Source organism: Nanorana parkeri, unplaced genomic scaffold (genome assembly GCF_000935625.1).
Source record: "Nanorana parkeri isolate BGI_ZX_2015 unplaced genomic scaffold, ASM93562v1 scaffold1777, whole genome shotgun sequence".
NCBI classification, from domain to species: domain Eukaryota; kingdom Metazoa; phylum Chordata; class Amphibia; order Anura; family Dicroglossidae; genus Nanorana; species Nanorana parkeri.
The window spans coordinates 75,487-89,551 of record NW_017308045.1 but is presented as its reverse complement, the minus strand read 5'-3'; the positions used below and the strand labels follow the sequence as shown (position 1 = coordinate 89,551).

At 39.6% G+C, this 14,065-nt stretch overlaps 1 protein-coding gene across 1 annotated transcript in view; it reads left to right on the top strand.

Annotated features, from left to right (window-relative positions):
- The window catches only part of LOC108799651 (SH2 domain-containing adapter protein B-like), an 86,309-nt gene that overhangs the window by 35,589 nt on the left and 36,655 nt on the right, over positions 1-14,065 (top strand). The gene's annotated exons all lie outside the window — the stretch shown is intronic.

Here is a 14,065-nt window from a genome sequence, read left to right as displayed (position 1 = left end):
TCAAAGAGACAGGTAGGATCATACTATATTTATGCCACATCAACAGTTATTTTTCTGTACTTGCAGAATGTTTAAAGGGATCAAACATGAGGAAAAGTGCATGTATCTCATGGATGTAATAAATGTTTTTGTGTTTTTGTTTTTAAATGTTGCCTTGACGTTGGCTTTAAATACTTTCGAGGTGGATGGGCATGAACAATCTTGAAGTGAATGCACTGAGGATTTGGTCATCCATGGAGATCATGCATACAGTTAAACAGCAGTGTTTCATTCCAGGGAGAGGTGACCCTTTAACCCTATAAAACACGCCACTTAACTTCTCTCACAAGCAGCTGCTCTCTAAGGTTTTAGTGTGGCCACACAGCAGGAATTCATCAGACTAACATGATAAAATGTCATGCCTGGGACTTAGCCGCACATATTGCCAGACATTTTACTAACAACCTCCCATTTGTGTTTATTCATGTCTTGTGAATATTGGATTCAGTTAGTTAAAGCTGGCGTGTATTGGGACAAAGATTGTTTCATTTTTTCAAGCCATCTGTACTAAGAGCAGATATCATCCACATTTTAAAGGGAAGGTTTTGTGCTTTTAAACCTAATTCCTTTATTTATTTTTTAGCATGGTCAGGACTAAAAATAAATACAATTTTTAAAAATGTTTCTTTTCAGTCGGGTAAATAATATGACAGTTTCCATATTAATATTATATATTATCCTTCTGAGCCAGCAGATAAAGCTTTAGACTAATATTCATGTTTTGCAGACTCTCAGTTTGATTCTTTGATGTAAAGCCTGTTTTTTACAGAAATGGATAACTCATGAGCTTTACACAGAAATTAAGTGAACATAGTAGTATTTCATTGCAGTAACTCATTCCTTATTAGATGGTTTAGTTGAAAGCTTCACTGAGACAAACTGAAGCTGTAAGCAGGCGGTGTCTGTTGTGCTTTCTTTTTAGCAAACCCATGGTGATCTAGGAATAATTTGTCACATGTTTCTTTGTAAAATGGAGATTGTATAAGAATAGTAAAAGACAATCTTTTAATACCAACATCACTGCACACCTTCTTTTCCCTGCTCCTTGTGTTTTTATTTTATTTGCTTCAGGATATTCACCAGGAGTCCTCAAACTTTCTCAACAAAGGGCTGCCCTTTATAGCTTAGGGGTAGTTGGAGTGGAATATGCCCCGGCATCAGTGGGAGTAAACAATACCTCAGGCTCAGTGGGAGTAAAAAGTGCCCCAAGGTTGGTGAACAGTAGAGTTCAAGAAAAACCTAGCATCTGTGGTTAGTGAGAAGAGAAATAATGTTCCATTATTGGTGTCAGTGGAAGCAATATTGTCTCATCTTTGGTGTCAGTGGGAGGAATGGCGCCTCATCATTGGTTTTAGTGGGAGGCATAGCAGCCCCTTGTCGACATCAGTGGGATGAATAGTGGTCCTTTGTTGGTACTAATGGTAGGAATAGTGCCCCATCATAAGTGTCAGTGAGAAGCAAAGTAACCCATTGTTGATATCAGTGGGAGGAATAGTGTTCCATCAGTATTGGTGGGAGGATTAGTGCCCCATCATTGGTGTCAGTGGGAAGCATAGTGTCCCCTTGTTAATATCAGTGGGAATAGAAGTGATCCTTTGTTGGTACTGGTGGAAGGAATAGTGCCCCATCATTGGTGTCAGTGAGAGGCATAGTACCCCATTTGTTTATCAGTGGGAGGGATAGTGTTCCATCATCAGTATTGGTGGAATAAATAGTGCCCCATCATTGGTGTCAGTGGGAGGCATAGCGTCCCCTTGTTGATAACAGTGGGAAGAGAAGTGATCCTTCAATGGTACTGGTGGAAGGAATATTGCCCCACCATTGGTGTCAGTGAGAGGCATAGTACCCCATTTGTTGATATCAGTGGGAGGAATAGTGTTCCATCGTCAGTATTGGTGGTAAGAATAGTGCCCCATCATTGGGGTCAGTGGGAGGCGTAGTATGCCATTGTTTATATCCGTGGGAGAAATAGTGCTTCATTGTTGGTATTGGTGGAAGGAGTAGTATGCCATTATTTCTTCCAACAATTGGTGTGAGTGGGAGGCATAGTGTCCCTTTATTAATATCAGTGGGAGGAATAATGCTCCATTGCTAGTGTTTGTGGAAGGAATAGTGACCTATCTTTGGTGTCAGCAGGCAAAATAGTTCCCGATCATAGGCAGGTCAACATTCTGGCTCGGTTTAGGAGGTAGCGATAACTTATGTGTGTGTTACTGTATGAGTGTACTGCCTGACTGCATTATGTCATTGCGTCATGCTGCAGTCCAAGAAGCCTGTGCCCACACTTTTATGGGTAAATTCTGTCACGGCATTTTTTAAATGAACAAAACAAAAAAACTCTGAGTGGTGCTGCTGCATAAGATTTATTTCTTGTGCTGAGCCTATAGTTCTACTTGAATGAGCCACCAAAAAATACCCTGCAGTAAAGCATATTCTAATCGAGATAAAACATTCATGTGGCCTTCAGTGACTAGACTACAAACAATACTCCCATTCAATCAGTTTTTCTAGGAGAGCATTTTATTGCTCCCTTTCAGGAGTTTTAGCAGTTTGTGTAGAATTATGAGTATTTCTAATCTTGCTAATAAAGCAGAAGTGAATTAATCAGATAACTGCGGTTCAATGGCAGTTGTCTTGTAAAAAATGAGATTGACAGACATTTAATCTGGTGAGTGAGATTGTATTGAAGTTGTAGTAAAAGTACCTTTTCTTTCTTGTGTTGTCCCTTTTCCCCATTTTTATTGCAGAATTTCTTAATTGCAGTTTTCCCAACAAAGGGAAGTTGTAAAGTATATCTATAGAGAGCATATCCTTAAAGTACATCTAAAGGCTCCTGTATGACAGTTTAAACAAGTACCAAATCCAGTTACGATGTAATCCACAGGCCTCATAAAGTAAACCAAAAAACTTCCCGTCACATCTTACGTCTTTTCTGGATTCAATGTTTTTTATACTGAGACTGCTCAACCTCTTATGATCTCACTTAATTGACTGGTCAACGTCCATTCCGTCAGTTACCGCCCCTTCTTCCTCTAACTGGTCTCCCTCTATTCTTTCCTTCTTTTGCTGATGTCACCCTTTATCCATGTTCTCTGTTATTCTCTATTATTCTTCATACTGTCACGTTCCTAGTGGCCCAGCGATGGCTGCTCTACTTGACCTTTCATTTCAAGAGTCTGCTCACTCTGAACATGACAACCAGATGTTACCATTGGTTTTATAACGGTGTTCTCTCATGTGTTGACAGACTTCACATATGGTCCTCTACATGCAAATGTCTGTTCATGTAACCCATGTTGGTTGCCGTACTGAGCTGCTTGCTAATGTCTATTGACTTCTATTTTATTTTTCAATTTTGCATGTATTTAACACTGAAAACTGCATCTAGAGTTACAGCTGACCACTCCTTGTGGAGGCACTAGTCACCACTAAGCTTGCAAACACCCCCTTTATTACCCCTGCAACTCCCACCACCCCGCCTTGTTAACACCATGCCTGAAACCTCCCTACCACTGCACCTTCATGTCATTCTCCCACCCCCACACTGCAACTGACCCCTGTCCTCCTCCACCCACACCACTTCACTTACCACTACACTAATGGCGGCCTTTGCTCCCACTGCACCGACACATGCCTTCGCATTCACCGCCACTGCACTAATGCGCACTTCTGTGCTGTGTGCCACAGAACTGACACTCCCCTCTGCTGTATTCAGCCTATTCAACAAACAGGCATGCTTTTGCTAGTTCTAAATATAGCAGGTACCCCTGATAGTTGACAGTGTTGTGTCAATTGCCAATTGCACAAACAGTTTTTGTTATCCTGTGTGAGCAAGATAGTTTATGTGAGCAACTGTTGCTACTGTCTATCCAAATACTGGCTTTTGGAAGCTTTGCTGATTTTAAGAGTACCTGTAATTTACTAGTTAATGAGCAAACTGTGAATTTTACTGCTTGTGTAAACAAAGTGACAAATCACACTGCCTCACAGAGGGGTTCATTCAGTTGTATGTGTGAATTTACAAGAATATTGTCTTTTGTGTTGTTGTCTCTTCATATTGATGATGGGCAGGGCATGCTTTCCTATTTGTGTGTGGTCAGGAAAAAAGAAGAATGCTTTGATGTGAAATCCTAGCAACGGACAAACTGAATCCACAGGATATACATCTGACCCAGTCTAGGAGACTGAACCAGTCAACCACCATTTACAAATTATGAAGGCACCCTTCAAATTAAATTTTCCATTTTAGAAAAGTTAAACTCCCCTTCAGAATACTACAGTAATTAATCAAACTCGCAATGTATGGACTACAAAGGTAGAATTAAAAATAAGGGGTATTTGACCAATACCTAACTTGGAAATAGAAAATTTGAGGGGTTAAGCTGGGTATACACTGGTAGATTTTCAAACAAACTCTAAAAAAAATATTATCAGACCATTGGATATTGCCATCAGAGACTTGACCAATATTGTTCAAATTTTGTTTGGTTTTAACATTCGATTTTGGAATTAAGTTTCTTGATTAAAAACCACATTCACATTTTCCATTCTGCCCCTTCGATTTTTCTCATCTCTCATCTCTATGTTGGAATGGGTCCTTGATTTGACCCAATTAACTACTAGAGCGTCAAACAAATGTTCCAAATTTGAATTGTTTCCAAATTCTACTGTTTTATAGCCTTTGTTGCAGATGGATTGTACCTGAGCTAAAAGCTCTGTTTAAAACTAGCTTTCATAATTGACCATTTCAGAAGGTCAGATGTGGTTTTAAACCACACAGCACTTGGCAGTGTAAACACTTTATGTTCGCCTGTACACATTGGGAGGCTTTACAGCATAGTAGCAAAATGTTTACAGGCAACATTTTGTCTGCTGGGCTGGACCATGGCTAAAGTGAGTTAAATCTTAAAAATGCATTCAAGTACCCTAACAATTAACATCACTGGACTGTATTAGTGTATCACTGGCCTGTAGTTCCTCAAATCATCTCTGAATTATTGCTGACACTGTCCTTCCTTCTGTAGGGTGGCTACTTTTGTTCCCCATGGTCACTGTGTGTGTTGTAAAGTAGCCACCATCCCAAGCTTGTTCCCATGATGGACTACAACCTCACATTTAGTTTACTAATTTGTATTGAGTTTGTAGACCATCACAGGCGTGAGCTTGGAGTGATGGTTACTTTACAACACACACAGGGACCATGGAGAACAAAAGTAGCCACCCTGAAGAAGGAAGGACAGTGTCAGCACCAATTCAGAGATGATTTGAGGATCTACAGCCGAGTGATACACAAATAAGATACATTTTTGCTAATAGTTAAGGTACTTGAATCCATTTTTAAGATTTAACTCCTGAGTTTAGTGTCACTTTAATACCGTGAGCCAATCCCAATGTAATGTTGTGCATAAAAACACAGGTCTAATCAAGCATTTGAGAATGCATTAGATTGACAAGTAGAATGCTTGAAATACAAATGTCGTTGAGTCTGTAGCAACCTTTTACAAATAGCTTTTGGTAATTTCCCTGTAATATTCAAACCTTAAAAGAGAACTATGGTGTAAGTGGTTTTTCCCATAGTTCTCTTCAGGGTAATGGGAGGACATATACTAACCTCCCACCCACGATATACTGAGAGCCGCAGCCGGGACGGATCCCGGAAAAACGGAGAGGGGAGGGAATCCCTGCGGGGAGCACTGACTGACTGTCACCTCTTACTGCAGGGAGATGATTGGGAAGTGAGCAAATCGGCGGTATGTTTCTGCTCACTTCCCGATCAATAGAGCCGACCTGTGATAGCTTCTTTGTCACACGTTGGCTCTAACTATAAGGATGAGTGGAAATCGCTCACCTCATAGTTCTCCTTTAATTACTCCTGGGACAATGAGCATGAAGCCAGATATCTATGGGAAGATCTTTCATCATGTAAATGTTATGGAAAACTTTTTTTTTGGACTAGAGAAGAGTAGTAATTTGCCAGTTGTGCCCTGTTGGGAAATTTCCCTTCACCTCCTGACCAGGATTTGCAGCAGGAAGTGAGAAGAAATCTCCCAAAAGTGAGTGGAATTTTTCTGCTTATACAGTTTTCATTGGAATAGGTGTCGCTGTTGAAAGACTTTCCTTTACCATGTTCTGATGACAACTCTAAACAGAAATTACAGGGTAATTACAGGGTTACAGCGGTCGGCAGGAAAGTTTAATCTCTCTAGGGCAGGGGTAGCCAAACTCCAGCCCTCCAGCTGTGGTGACAACTACAAATCCCATGATGCATCTCTCTCCGGGAGTCATGTCTGTGGCTGTGAGAATCTTGCAATGCCTCATGGGATTTGTAGTTCCACCACAGCTGGAGGGCCAGAATTTGGTTACCCCTGCTCTAGGGGGTCACAGATGGCAAAAACTTGACACAGGGTCTAAATGTTTTGCCTTTACATATACTTTAAACATCTTGTTATCAGTGATTGATGGCCCTAGACTTATTGCTCTCACTGCGACGTTCGCGGCGATATGTAACATGTGCAGCGTAATGGGCGCAATCGTCTTTTTTGCACGTATGCGCCCCCGACGCATGTGTGCATGCGTGTATGTATGGGTGGGGACTTAAACATTTTTTTTTTCTATTCTTTTTTATGTGTTACTTAAAATTTTTTGGGGGATTTTTAAATTGCGGCCATTTCCCGCTAGAGACGCCCGCTCAGATCTAGAGAGCTCCTGGCCGGCCGTTTTTTTACTACGGCCGGCCCGGAGGCAGTTAAAGTAGTAGTAAACTCTAAAACTTATTTTTTTTCAATAGTGAATCCAGATCAAACAAATATACATTGCCAACAAAGTATTTCTTTAAACTTTTCCCCAATCACTTAGTCATCATGGAGCAGCATCCATTGTATGCGATTTAATTTGAATTTTAAATGGCCTGAAAATCGTTTGACTTTAATATCACTTTAACAATAAAATATCTAATAATAAATATAGTCACCGATCACTTCACTTTTAATGACCCAAAATAAATATGCAAATAAGGAAAGTCAGGGAAAAGTTCTAATCTGAATGCTTGTTCCAGGTCCTCCATTAAAAATAATAAAGCAGGAGCAGGAGAATTATGCAGGCAACTTGCATTTTCAAAAGGAGAGGTCAACTATGGCAGCCTTCCATTTTTTTTCCTCTGTCAGTGTTGTTTGTCAACCTAACAGATGCCTTATATGATAAAACAATCCCTCTAACATTGTTAAATATCTTATTGCATTTGGATGAATGGTAAGCAGCCGTGGCAAGCAAAACTTCAGAAGTGCTGTGTTTATTTTACATCTCCAATTTTCCCTTTCTTGCTGCTACAAAAGCTGTGTGATTTATTGATACTCTGATCAAATTCATCTGCAAATTCTTCCCCAAGCCAGCATTCAAAATGTGCTCCATCACTTTTGAAGCTGCATTTCAGCTGATAAAATAATCCTGTTCCAGCACAGCGAATCTCTAAGATAAAAATGTCAAATATTAAAGACAGACTGACATTCTGCAGTTTTTTTAGAGCCTTTCCAGTATTGTGCAGGTAAAGAGGATTATGTTGTTCAATGTATTTCTTAAAATGCACTATGATCCTAAAACACTGAAAGGGTAACAAGGATTGTAACCTAGAAAAGGTACGGTATAGGACACATCACACACGTGTGATGCTCTGTACTGATTTGATGTGAATGTTCCACATTAAAGTGACGCTAAACTCGGGAGGTAAATCGTAAAAATGAAACTTTTGTTCCTTTTGGACCCCGTGTGTGGTGTAAAGTAGCCACCGCTCCAAGCTCAATCCCGTGACAGACTACAATCTCGATACTAATTCGAAAAATAAACCTGAGATTTTAGTCCTTCACGGTAGTGAGCTTGGAGTGGTGGCTACTTTATAGCACACACAGGGACCATGGGCAACAAAAGTTGCCACCCTGCAGAAGGAAGGACAGTGTCACCATGAATTCAGAGACGATTTGACGATCCACAGCTGCTTGATACACAAATAAGATACATTTTTGTTAAAAGTTAAGGTCCTTGAATGTATTTTTAAGATTTAACTCCTGAATTTAGTGTCACTTTAAAGAGCATCTGAAGAAGTTTTCCAAACAAGACAAATGACTATTCACCAGTGCTGCCTGTGGTCTACCTCCAACTGATTGATTTCCCATGCCTTGCTCTGCACTGTTTCTGTATGGAGGTGGCTATACAGAGGGCTTTTCTTCCACATATCAGAGTTGCCCCCCTGGTGACTGATGAAGGAATATTTTATCAGCAGCAGGAAAGTTCAGAAAGCACAGATATGCAGAGTAGATGAAGAGGAACACAGAGTAGATGAATCGGGTACAGCTTTGTCTCCAGCAAGGAGCGCTTACAATAGTGACCTTTCCAAATCTCCTGAGACTAACAGTCGGGCAGCAGTGCCTTAGATCTGAAACTGCAGATATACAGCTAATGAATAAGGCCGTAGTCACATGAAGTGTGCTGCTGCTTTTAAGGAGCAGGCCCAGTGAGAAGGTAGTTTGTTTAGGGTACTGCTTAGGCACAAATATTGATCCCTTTAAAAAAGAAAATCTTCACTTTTTGCATTCAGGTCCACTTTAATTGAAACGTACCAATTGCTGGAGAAGGTTGCTGCTCACACACCTGCATGATTGCCCTGTACCAGAAGCCGCATTGTTTGATTTTACAAAGAGATTTTACAGATTGGACATTAAGTTATCATGAAGCATTTAGCTCTATTATGCCTGACTAAATAGGTAAAAAATTTGTGTTCAAAGACATTATTCTTAGACGTGAGTCTAATCGAGTATACTTTAGATCATGGGTAGCTAATCTTCGGCCCTCTAGCTGTGGTTAAACTACAAATCCCATTAGGCATTGCAAGACTGACAGAAACAGGCATGATTTCCAGAGGCAGATGCGTGAAGGCATTTGTAGTTTCGCCACAGCTGCAGGGCTGAAGTTTGGATACCCCTACTTTAGATACTTCTGAATCGCTTTAGTTTACCTCTGTGCTGCTCCAGGAGCTGAAGTGCTGGGTTTGAGCTGTGTTGAGTTGGTTTGAGTTGTTTTTGCATTTACATTGACTTGACTAAAGGAGGCCATGTAGAAGCCTAGGTGCTTAAGTGATGTTACTGATACACCTATTGGTTTTAGTAATCAAACAGTGTTGGGCTCCCTCACAGGTGATAACCATGCTCTAGTTTTAGAATTGACAGTTTTAGGATTGTTACCTTTTATGTATATCAGTGACCATGTTGTGTATGCCAGAGCTCTGTTTGCCAATCATTTTATTGAGAGACCGTTCTCTTATCTCGCATCACTGATGAGAGACTTGTCTTTTATATTGGCAGCCTCAGTATTAGAGATGGCATACGATGGCCCTCTGTTGCATATAAGGGTGTGGTATATGGGGGGTGACGGGTGAACACCAACTACGTGTCTTTTGTCTACTTCTCAAAAAAAGTGGAGAATCTCTTTACGTTACAAATTTCTCCCTTTTAAATAAGTGTTACTTGTGACCTCTGCAAGTAGATTCAAGATTCAAGTGTTGCTTTCTTGAGGGCTGATTTGCTATGTTAATAGCATTTATGAGATATGACATGGTTAACTTCTAATCCCACTGATTTCTGTTTTGTCTTTGCAAGACAAATCTGTCTTTTGTGTTCCTGTTACAAAACACTTGGCATTTGATTAGAGAAAGAGCTGGTTTGGCCTGTTAGGGGGCTTAACAATTAATTAGCTGCACTTTAGCATTTTACGTACAGTGCTTCCAATGTCATAATGTCTTCCCACAGGAAACGTGGCTTTATCCGTCTTTTGGGCTTTCTGATAGAGACCTGCCAGCTAATTGGTTGTAGCTGCATTATAAGTGTTCAGTCATGTTACTTGTGTAATCAGAGGGGTATACAGCCATCAAGTTACTGGTGTGAGACCTTAGTGTACTTCACAGAAGGTTCTCTGTGATATCACATACTGTAAAAGTCTTAGCGCTCCCCTGAACTTGACATAAAAACGATATCTGGTATAGAAACAGGGACAGCCCTACTCCAGCCTGCTGTCCACTCCTCCCCTCTCTAACGTATTGCTGGCATTAAAAATATTAAAATAATAATCTGTCTACTTGGGACCCTGCCCCCTGTACAAAAATAAAATGATGCCCATTTTATTCACCTAAATCCGTGGTCTTGTGTAGTTCAGATCCCAAGACTTCTCTTTTCTTCTTTGTACAGGGGGCAGGGTCCTTTTTATCACAGGTACAGTTTAACTGCTATGTACACTAGACCATTTACATCTGTGCACCCCTTTTGGATTCTAAATTCATGGGTTGATTTCCCTGTATGATCCTCTGAAGTGCACTATAAGAAAGGATTGTCTTGTCTATTTACTAGGTTATACCTAAAGCTATGGAAAAATAAAAGTGTGAAGAATGATTCATTTAATGGTGATTCATTATATCCAACCCATTAGAATTTGAATTCATATTTTGCATGTAATTGTAGACAAAATAACCTTTAACAGTCTTCCAAAGAAGTAGACCTTTGGTCTTAGAAACCTAGCCTACTCACTCTGCACTCATTGGGATTGACTTTGTGAGAAGGATGTACTAAAGCTGATAGATATAAAGCATCCAGTAGACTACTTATGGGAGTCGTTATTGGGTATAGGCCTGGAGGAAAAGGGTTGCTAGATGTCATCTACATACATAGCAGGTAAACTATGACCAGTTGTAATATGACTTTTTCTATGAACTGTTTTGTTTGTAATAAAAATATATTGATTCAGATATAGCTATACACCAATATAATGGTACCCTAAAAGTCTCTATTTCTAACAGATACAGTGTTTATGCTAAAAGAATGTAATGTCCATGCAAAAAAATAGTCTTTTTGAAGAGTGATCTTTTCACTTTTTTTTTTTTTTTTATAAATACTCGCCTGAGCTTAGGTGGGTTATCCATTAACAGTTCTGTTACTATACATCATAGAGCTGGAATATGGTTAGGTTAGTTGAGTAGTGCCCTAGTTAAAGGATAACTTAATTTACTAAGCTAGACTGCTGTTAGTAGTGGGATTGATGGTGCTCATAAAGAGGTCACATTTTAGACATTGTATGTCTAATCTGCACTAATCACAAATATATGGTGAAAGTCGCTCCTGGATATTAAACAGGAAAGATGTAAAATGAATTCATGTGGTGGCCACATCTGCTGTTCCAAAGTTCATTGCATACTTCATCACGTATGGCCCAAATCCACTTTCTTGCAATACAATATAATTTAGACACTTTAGCCAAATACCCTTAAATTTTGAAATGCCCTTGAAAACTTGAACATTTTCTAGTGGTTTGGGCTCTCACAGAGAAAGTTTGTCAGAAATGTCATCTAAATCAACCAGTTTTCATAAATATGTAGGCCTTGTTTATAAACCATTATTACCCCCTCATTGATTTATTTATTTTTAGTATAAAAATCCTTCTCTTGTCCCAGGAAAATTAAGACTCTGTATTTTAACAAAAAATGTCACCCTTTCTTGTATAAACTATTCTGTGGAGTTGCCCTATTTGTTTATGTGCAATGTACTAAACAATGCTTACATTTTTGTTGCTCTAACTCAGGGCTGGACAGCTTCCAGTTGCCCGGTCACCATGCTGACTAAAAAACACTGTCTGGCAATCTGGTCACTGAAGTCTTTATTGGTAGTCTTATTGACTGCAATTTATTCAGTCACCACTAGGCAGCATCTAGAATAATAATGGCCGATTATCAGCTTCAGGAGCATGATATTCCTCATTGGTCAGCTACAGCTGGAGGGCTGATTGCTTGCACATGTGGGCTTTGGCTGCTACTATGGTGCGTGCAGAGATCGCCTCATTATACACTGTGTACTTGCTGGGGGAACAGTGTGCCAGTACCTACCACTGTGTGCATTGGGAGCAGACTGATTAGTAAGGTACATTCTCAATGAATGGACATGTTCTTTATATTCCATACATTGTGTCAGGTCTGCTGCTTCATATTTTTTTTTCTTTCTCTAATTTGATATTCTGTTTCGGGTCCATTGCTTACCCGATATGCTGCAATGGTTAAACTGGATATACACTGCTTGAATTTTAGACTTCTTCTGCTGACTCGGAACAAATTGGAGCTGTGTGTAGTCTTGTCTTCACCGCTCTCTTAACAAAAGACAGTTGTTCAATTAGCTTTCCTCAAATTTGCAGGGAGTCGAAAATTGTTGGCCGAACAGAGACTGCAGTCCATCATCTGATGGTTATTGTGGCAGCTGCGGGCTGATACCTCTATCCGCACTATTTAGCATGGATATGGGAAATTGGGAATCAAGCGTTTTTTCTCTTTCAACCCAAAGGGCTGAATGAGAAAAAACAACACGTTTACGGCCAGCTTTAATATTGGTCCCATTACTTCTTTTATGCTGCAATGCTTAGCATGATGTCTTGGGCTAGACCAGTGCTGCATACCCCATAATCACCAGTGTAAGGCCTAAAACTTCTCAGTGTGTCCAAGGACCAGGCTGTTTCATGGACATATTTACACACATATAATTTAGAATGTGTCAATAAAATTGGGCTTGGTCACCAAGGTGACCAACTGTATTTTGCTGGCTCCTAAATTTTGGTTAGCGGATTCCTGAAGACATTGTCAGGCCTGCTCTTAACTATCCTAGTATCTGTCATTTTTAGTGTAGCTTTTAGTGTAACTTTATAAGTGTAGCTTATAAAGTTAATTTGATTTTATAGGCAGAACATGCACATTTTATTTAATGGCCAGGCAGCCCAAAAGTTATTTTATACTTATAGGTGAAGCCTAGTAGGCTGAGTCATACCTCAGCTTCTTATATGTCTTGAATAGCAAGATCTCTAGCAAGGTTTTTATCCACCTGAGAGGTTGGGGGTGTTCCCATTCCCATCCAACTTTACATTTTACAGCCCCTTATGTTGCAATCTCTACAATAAAATAATCTATTAGGGAGAGTGTAAACTCATCATAAAGGCCAAAGGACAGAACCCGGGAGGTACAAGCATCTCCCCTATAGGTTCCTTGAAGGATATAATAAATTGTTAGTAAATTCACTTGTTTTGTTAGCTGAAAATATTGCATGCTTCTCGGCATCATTCCCTTTATTGTGTTATCAGCACGTTTTCACTTAATTTTTTATTCCAAGCAGCAGTAAGCTTTTTCTGCAAAAAAGTACCATATTGCAGATTGCTTGCTCAATTATCATTAATTCATAAATACTTTTCATTTGCCCTGAAAAGGGATCCAGCAGGGTGACTGTAAGTTCAAGTTGTACAGAGAAGAATTATGTTAAGGCCCTTGCCCATTCTTCTAGTGAATAATAGGACAATAGCCTGAATGTGTTAATTTGCCTTGACCGATTACAATACATTGCACTAATGGCTTAAGCCATATACATAAGCTATTCCTGATTTTTCACATAAATGACCCAATAGCATTTAATTTGTTTATCAGCATCCATACTAGGCTCTCATGCATATGTATGAAGACATCTCGCTGTGGGCCCCATCTTTCTTGCTAAATGATGTATTGCATTGGCATTGCCCAGACACTTGTTCCACTACTAGGGCAAAGAGTGTTCTATTTGTATCTTAACAATTATTGCTAATGAGTACACAGCATCTCTCATCAAGAGAGCTGAGTCTTGGCAAATAAGTTTATCTGTTTGAGCAAGAATAGCCTAATTTCCTGATCTAATTGCATTGAAAACAAAAGATAAAACAATTGCAGGAAGTTTACCTGGACAATAAAATCATTGTTGTAGCAGATATGCCTTTTTAAATATTTCTATATACAGTAGCTGATAAAATGGATTTAAAGTAAAGCTGTGGCAATTTGAAGGACCACACACCAGTTCCGAGTCAGCTTCTGGTTGCCTGCTTATATTGCTAGGGGGTCATCCATCAAAGATTTGGCTCATGTAAAAAAAGAATGCTGCCTTATATGTAGGAAATCTGTTCAAACAGCGTCACACTTGTTAAGTGAATGAATAAA